The sequence below is a fragment of the Ahaetulla prasina genome, chromosome 3, assembly GCF_028640845.1.
Source record: "Ahaetulla prasina isolate Xishuangbanna chromosome 3, ASM2864084v1, whole genome shotgun sequence".
Lineage (NCBI taxonomy): Eukaryota > Metazoa > Chordata > Lepidosauria > Squamata > Colubridae > Ahaetulla > Ahaetulla prasina.
Window position 1 is genome coordinate 103,090,372 of NC_080541.1, and position 8,087 is coordinate 103,098,458.

Sequence of the window (8,087 nt, forward strand, 5' to 3'; positions counted from 1 at the left end):
AACCTGCCTTCCATTGAGGACCTGTATACTGCACGGATTAAGAAGAGGGCCGTGAAAATACAGACCTCTTCTTCCTAAATAGAAAGGCTGGTCTACTTTATCAGCTGCATGGAAATGATTATAGAAATTTTCACTGCTATATTGCTCTTCTAGCCATAAAGGTAAGAATAATTATGTCATCTGTCTCCTCCAATCACATTCACTGAATGGCAAAAACTACACTGGTTATGGATTGTGTGCATTTATTCCCTCTCCTATTGAAACTAGTTGGGAAGGAGGGAAGTACTGAAGAAAAGAAAATACATCCCCTTGATGTGATCAGTATGAGTTCAATAGAATTTAGGAAGCATAGCTGTTCCTCCACTGAATATTCCTCCTCTTCATACTGTTCTTGGTATTATTCTCACCAAATATTTGCCAAGAAAGAAAGCATGCCTCAACCACCTGCTACAAGAAGAATGGGTGGTGCATGAGTCATGTGATCCTCAATTCCGGCAGGGCAAAGATTCCCAAGATTAGATGACAAAACAGTGGCTTTTGGTGACATTATGTTTTTAAAACTGAGATTTCAACTAGTTGTCTTTAAGTTTAATGCAACGTTTTGTTTTTCCTGGCCAGAAAAACAGTCTCTGAAAAAAACAACATAACAAAGGGCCTCTCTAGCCATGAATTAAATTTTAAAACAAGATCATGAATTATCATTCCAATATTATTTTTGTTGCAGATGTTTCATTACCCAGATGCACAGATCATGTTACCTAGTTGGGATAATGAAAGAGATTACCAAAGCAACTCTGAGCTACAAATATTTCAACTCTGAGCTACAAATATTTCAACTCTGAGCTACAAATATTTCAACTCTGAGCTACAAATATTCTCCTTTATTTACTATCTTTGCATTTCTTATTTTTTGAGGATCATGAACTTGATCAGAGATTATCAAGATGGGGCACCCTACAATTATTGATAAATATATATTTAAACATAAATAAAACTTTAAAAAAAAAGCAACTGAGGCTTTAATTCTTAAAAAGATAGGAAAAATGACACATGCCATCCTTTCATTCTTAAGAGACAATAAAGGAACCTTGGATATATAGACCTCTTCTTCCTAAATAGAAAGGCTGGTCTACTTTATCAGCTGCATGGAAATGATTATAGAAATTTTCACTGCTATATTGCTCTTCTAGCCATAAAGGTAAGAATAATTATGTCATCTGTCTCCTCCAATCACATTCACTGAATGGCAAAAACTACACTGGTTATGGATTGTGTGCATTTATTCCCTCTCCTATTGAAACTAGTTGGGAAGGAGGGAAGTACTGAAGAAAAGAAAATACATCCCCTTGATGTGATCAGTATGAGTTCAATAGAATTTAGGAAGCATAGCTGTTCCTCCACTGAATATTCCTCCTCTTCATACTGTTCTTGGTATTATTCTCACCAAATATTTGCCAAGAAAGAAAGAAAGAAAGAAAGAAAGAAAGAAAGCATGCCTCAACCACCTGCTACAAGAAGAATGGGTGGTGCATGAGTCATGTGATCCTCAATTCCGGCAGGGCAAAGATTCCCAAGATTAGATGACAAAACAGTGGCTTTTGGTGACATTATGTTTTTAAAACTGAGATTTCAACTAGTTGTCTTTAAGTTTAATGCAACGTTTTGTTTTTCCTGGCCAGAAAAACAGTCTCTGAAAAAAACAACATAACAAAGGGCCTCTCTAGCCATGAATTAAATTTTAAAACAAGATCATGAATTATCATTCCAATATTATTTTTGTTGCAGATGTTTCATTACCCAGATGCACAGATCATGTTACCTAGTTGGGATAATGAAAGAGATTACCAAAGCAACTCTGAGCTACAAATATTTCAACTCTGAGCTACAAATATTTCAACTCTGAGCTACAAATATTTCAACTCTGAGCTACAAATATTTCAACTCTGAGCTACAAATATTTCAACTCTGAGCTACAAATATTTCAACTCTGAGCTACAAATATTTCAACTCTGAGCTACAAATATTTCAACTCTGAGCTACAAATATTTCAACTCTGAGCTACAAATATTTCAACTCTGAGCTACAAATATTCTCCTTTATTTACTATCTTTGCATTTCTTATTTTTTGAGGATCATGAACTTGATCAGAGATTATCAAGATGGGGCACCCTACAATTATTGATAAATATATATTTAAACATAAATAAAAACCATTGTGTGCTTACTAAAAATTTTAGATTCTCTTCAAGAACAAGCAATACCTTGCAATAATCTAAACAAAAAGTTAATGGACCATGGATTATGTGGCTAACCATCTAGACCAGGGCTGTCAAATTCCCGACCCATGGGCCAGATGCGTCACATGCTGGTCATGCCCATACCCAGTTTAGTGAAGGGGGGGAAAGTCCTGATATGTCACATGACACTGCTGTGACGACGTGAGTTTGACACCCCTGATCCAAACAATAACAAGCATACAGCACAAACTGGTGAAAGGTATTCTGTTCTACAGAATATTTTTGTGTTACTAATCATAGAATTAAAAGCATTCTAAATGTTCAATTTGATCCTTCAAAGGGATTATTTCCACTGCTTTATCTGGATCTGGAGAAATACATTATTAAATCTAAGTTTCTGAATGATCTCACACTTGATGGATTCAGGTAAATGTCATATATCGCTGGAGATAAAATGGAACTTTGTGATAGGCTTTCTTGTAAATGCTTCTAGAAACCCCCTGGAAGCAGTTCTGGAAATGATTATAGAAATTTTCACTGCTATATTGCTCTTCTAGCCATAAAGGTAAGAATAATTATGTCATCTGTCTCCTCCAATCACATTCACTGAATGGCAAAAACTACACTGGTTATGGATTGTGTGCATTTATTCCCTCTCCTATTGAAACTAGTTGGGAAGGAGGGAAGTACTGAAGAAAAGAAAATACATCCCCTTGATGTGATCAGTATGAGTTCAATAGAATTTAGGAAGCATAGCTGTTCCTCCACTGAATATTCCTCCTCTTCATACTGTTCTTGGTATTATTCTCACCAAATATTTGCCAAGAAAGAAAGCATGCCTCAACCACCTGCTACAAGAAGAATGGGTGGTGCATGAGTCATGTGATCCTCAATTCCGGCAGGGCAAAGATTCCCAAGATTAGATGACAAAACAGTGGCTTTTGGTGACATTATGTTTTTAAAACTGAGATTTCAACTAGTTGTCTTTAAGTTTAATGCAACGTTTTGTTTTTCCTGGCCAGAAAAACAGTCTCTGAAAAAAACAACATAACAAAGGGCCTCTCTAGCCATGAATTAAATTTTAAAACAAGATCATGAATTATCATTCCAATATTATTTTTGTTGCAGATGTTTCATTACCCAGATGCACAGATCATGTTACCTAGTTGGGATAATGAAAGAGATTACCAAAGCAACTCTGAGCTACAAATATTTCAACTCTGAGCTACAAATATTCTCCTTTATTTACTATCTTTGCATTTCTTATTTTTTGAGGATCATGAACTTGATCAGAGATTATCAAGATGGGGCACCCTACAATTATTGATAAATATATATTTAAACATAAATAAAAACCATTGTGTGCTTACTAAAAATTTTAGATTCTCTTCAAGAACAAGCAATACCTTGCAATAATCTAAACAAAAAGTTAATGGACCATGGATTATGTGGCTAACCATCTAGACCAGGGCTGTCAAATTCCTGACCCATGGGCCGGATGCGTCACATGCTGGCCATGCCCATACCCAGTTTAGTGAAGGGGGGAAAAGTCCCGATATGTCACATGACACTGCTGTGACGACGTGAGTTTGACACCCCTGATCCAAACAATAACAAGCATACAGCACAAACTGGTGAAAGGTATTCTGTTCTACAGAATATTTTTGTGTTACTAATCATAGAATTAAAAGCACTCTAAATGTTCAATTTGATCCTTAAAAGGGATTATTTCCACTGCTTTATCTGGATCTGGAGAAATACATTATTAAATCTAAGTTTCTGAATGATCTCACACTTGATGGATTCAGGTAAATGTCATACATCGCTGGAGATAAAATGGAACTTTGTGATAGGCTTTCTTGTAAATGCTTCTAGAAACCCCCTGGAAGCAGTTCTGGAAATGATTTTTCTTTTAAATTTGCATTTATATCCCTCCCTTCTCCGAAGACTCAGGGCAGCTTACACTATGTCAAGCAATAGTCTTCATCCATTTGTATATTATATACAAAGTCAACTTATTGTCCCCAACAATCTGGGTCCTCAAATGATGATCTAGATATGAATAGAGTTACTAAAAATCATATGTAATTCAGATAACTTTTCCCAAAAAAAGAGGCAGTGACTGGAAGCATTGAAAACTGCTGAAGGATCCAGAACATTCTCTGGGCTTCTAGATTCCAGCTCTCCTGTAACAAAAAAACTTCCCACAGGGCAATTGTGCCCCTGGTTTTGGCCTTTTCATAGCCAAAACCAGGCCTAAAGCTAGATTGAAAGGGATCCAGGAAATTTGTTTCATTCAGCCACCATTCATTGAGAACTTCACTTATAGCTGTTCATTTTCATTGTTTCATCTGGGTCCATTTATTTTTTTCTTTCCAGGAATGATCTCACCAAGGGCTCTTTTAATGAGGCTGGACCCCTTCTTGGACTGAGCTGAGCTATAATGAGCCATAGAGGCGAAATAATTGACCAAATTCTACTAAGCTCTTTTTCTTGATCTGTGGGACATAAAAACTGAAAGTAATCAAAAGAATATGACCAAATACTACCCTACACACTTCTGCAATACAGCCTTCTTACTGCTAAGATATAGATATTTTTTTATTTGGTAGGGAACAAAAATGGATAAATAGTAACGTATGACAATTTATTCAGCTCTCATTATAAATACAAGCTTTTGCCGTTTGTATTTTTGAATATAAATGGACTAAATCACATTCATAAACTAAATTCTGCACATTTCAGGACTTGCAAAATTCTTAATAAAATCCTGCACATAAAATGCATATATCAGGGAAATTATAGGTGAAAGCACCTTAGAGAAAATTGCTTTATGAAATCTCTTTATTAGAAAAAGCACATATAACTGAACTTTAGGCCTGTACATATGATTGAATACTGAAACAACATGTGTACACTGGAAAAACTGCACAATTTATGTTGATTTTTTAATTTAAAAATTATGCTGATATAAAAATTAAGACTAAAACATGAGAACCTGAGTGAAAATAAACCTGGCAGATCTGCTTTTCTTTAGACCATATTGTCATATAAAACTGGTAACTGAATTTAAAACTTTTGCATCAATTTACATAATTTGTGTGATGACAAAATTATGCAAATTGAGTAATTTACATTAATTGTCTGTCATACAGATGCAATGGCCTGTCCATTATTTTGGGGTGATTGTATAAAGCAGGGGTCTCCAACCTTGGTCCCTTTAAAACTTTTGGAATTCAACTCCCAGAGTCCCTCAGCCAGCAAAGCTTAAAGGGACCAAGGTTGGAGACCCTTGCTTTATAAAGGAGAATTTTGTTTGCTATTTTTGAAGTCTACTAAATCAAAATGTGTTCAACTGAAGGTTTACTATATACTGAGTGTGGATTTGAGGGAATTATTGAATTATTCAAATTAATTCAAATGCTCAGGACAAACTATAAACTTCCATCTAGGTCTGGATAAACCTGGATAAATACTTGAAATCCTCAGGGCCAACATCAGAGCTGGCATCATTAGATATCTGTTAAGGACCATATCTCAACTGATTCCAATCCCAGCATTTCTAATTATTTTCCTTGCCTTTTCTGACTGTTCTTCTGCCCCTCCAATTGTGTATGCATACTAGCAATGGAAAAGGAAAGGAAGAGCAGCCACTGTGATTGAGACATACATACCGAGCTATTAATGCATCTCCTAACTCCATTTCCATGGAGGGAATAAACAAATATATATTCAACTTGTACAGGAAGATAAGTACCCCAAGGTTACTTTCACTGCTGCATAGTTTATATGCATATTATCACACATAGCTAATAAAATGGTGCATTTTTAAATTTCGTATGCCTTGTTTGATTTTACATGTTCTATTTTGTATCCTACAGGTTTTATTTAGTAAGTCTTATTTAGTCTGGATTGCTAACATGTAATAAAAAAATTTGATTGACTAAATAACAATCTGCCTTTTTTTTCTCTTCTACTGATCAATGTTGTGAATTTGGGCCGAGAGGAAGGGAAAGTAGAAGAATAGTGTGGCCATGACAAGAAAGTGGTTGTACCCAAAGAAATGAGGTTAGGTCACTGGTTGTATTTTTCCTAAAGATACTGGAAAGGACATTGGGTAATAAATATAAAAATATGTCTATACAGAGTCTTTACAACATCATATGTGAACCAAATGGAAAACAATAAGGATGCCAGTATAACTTCAGCAAGTCAATTAATTTGTTGAGTTAATTAGCATTTGGTGGCCATACTGATGCTAGTATTTAAATGACTACGGCAGCCATTGCAACTTGTCCTGTTCCCATAATAGTAGTGGAAGATCTAACCTGTGTAAAAGTACTCCCTATCATATTCACTGAAATACGAATGACAATATGGGCAGGGGGATTGATTAGAAGACCTCCTAGGTCTTTTCCAGCCCTATGATTCTAGATGTTTCTAGATGTTTTGTAATGCCTCGTATCACTGACCACTTTATAATATCCTTCAATACAAATTGGGAGATTATTAATACCTCTCAAAGTTGGAAGGCTAGCTACTAGCAAAATGTTAATTGTTTTACCCTTATTACACAATAAAAGATTGAGGCCCAGTTCTGACACAATACTTGTTCTCACTTTGAACCCACTGCCACATTTCCTCCTACTTTTCCCCAAAGGCCAGCACTGTGTTGCATTTAGCTACTAATTTTATTCATCTTTGAAATTTCTAAATTGTCTGCAACCAGATTGTTCTTTCATACTAACATATTCCCAATTGTCATAGAGGGGATTGTATTGTTAGTTGGTATTGAGGATCTTTAAGAAACTTTAGATTAGATCCTAAGCAACAAAATATGGGGAAATCCCTTTTATTCTCCATATATGTCTCTTGGTCACCAGTTTAAGCTAGATGGAACCTAGAATACAACACTGTGCGATGTAGATAAGATCAGAGCTGGCCCAGCAAAGATAAATTAGAATGGGGATTTTGATGAATAGAGACCTAGAGAACAATTAATGTTGTTAATTATTCACCATACAGTTCTTAATTTAGCCTGCTTCTCAAAATATAGGACAGAGGTTTTTAGAGTTAGTACACATGAGCCTACCTAATAATTCAATTTTGTTTAAACCTAGCCTGAGAAGGAATTAGAGCAGAGACAAAGAAAATCCACAGAATTAAACGTTAGTCCTACGTCTGAAAGAAAATGCCTGAGTAACTGTACTGCAATGATATTTGCAGTATCACAATATTTTTATAACAAGATTTTTATTCCAATTGTAAAAATAATATACAAGAACCTCAATAGCCTGTGTTATTACAATCACTTCTTATTTGTTTCTAGGGTTTATTGTGTTCTCTCCCTCACCATTATTTTAATGGGTCATGAAGACGTTTCACTTTAGAAAGGCTGAGGACAAAATCAAGTGATTTTCAGCTACTGATATGAGCAACTTATTTTAGTGATTGTTGTTTTCTGCTGCTGCTGCTGCTCCTCTGCAACCATATTGCTTTGCAAGGGTTAGATTTAATGGTTAATCTTTTGTTCTTCATTTGTTTCACTAGCAAAATTATTGGTGGCTTTCTACACTTTGTTTTGCTGATTGGTGACTGTAATAAAGGGAGTTTGACTTGTTTTGAGTTATTTCATGGAAAAGTTGGATTTCAATATTTTATTTTGTTCCTTCTTTTTTTTCTTTCTTTTTCTTTTTTTTTTTTTGGTCAGCTTGCAAAACTATTTCCCCAGAAAAACCCACTGAGAGGTTCAGTAATCAGTTATAACTTTAGTGCCCAATTCGGCTATACTTCAATTACATAGACAGAAAGTTAAAGATTTGCTGGCATGCTTAGACATTCATAGTACAA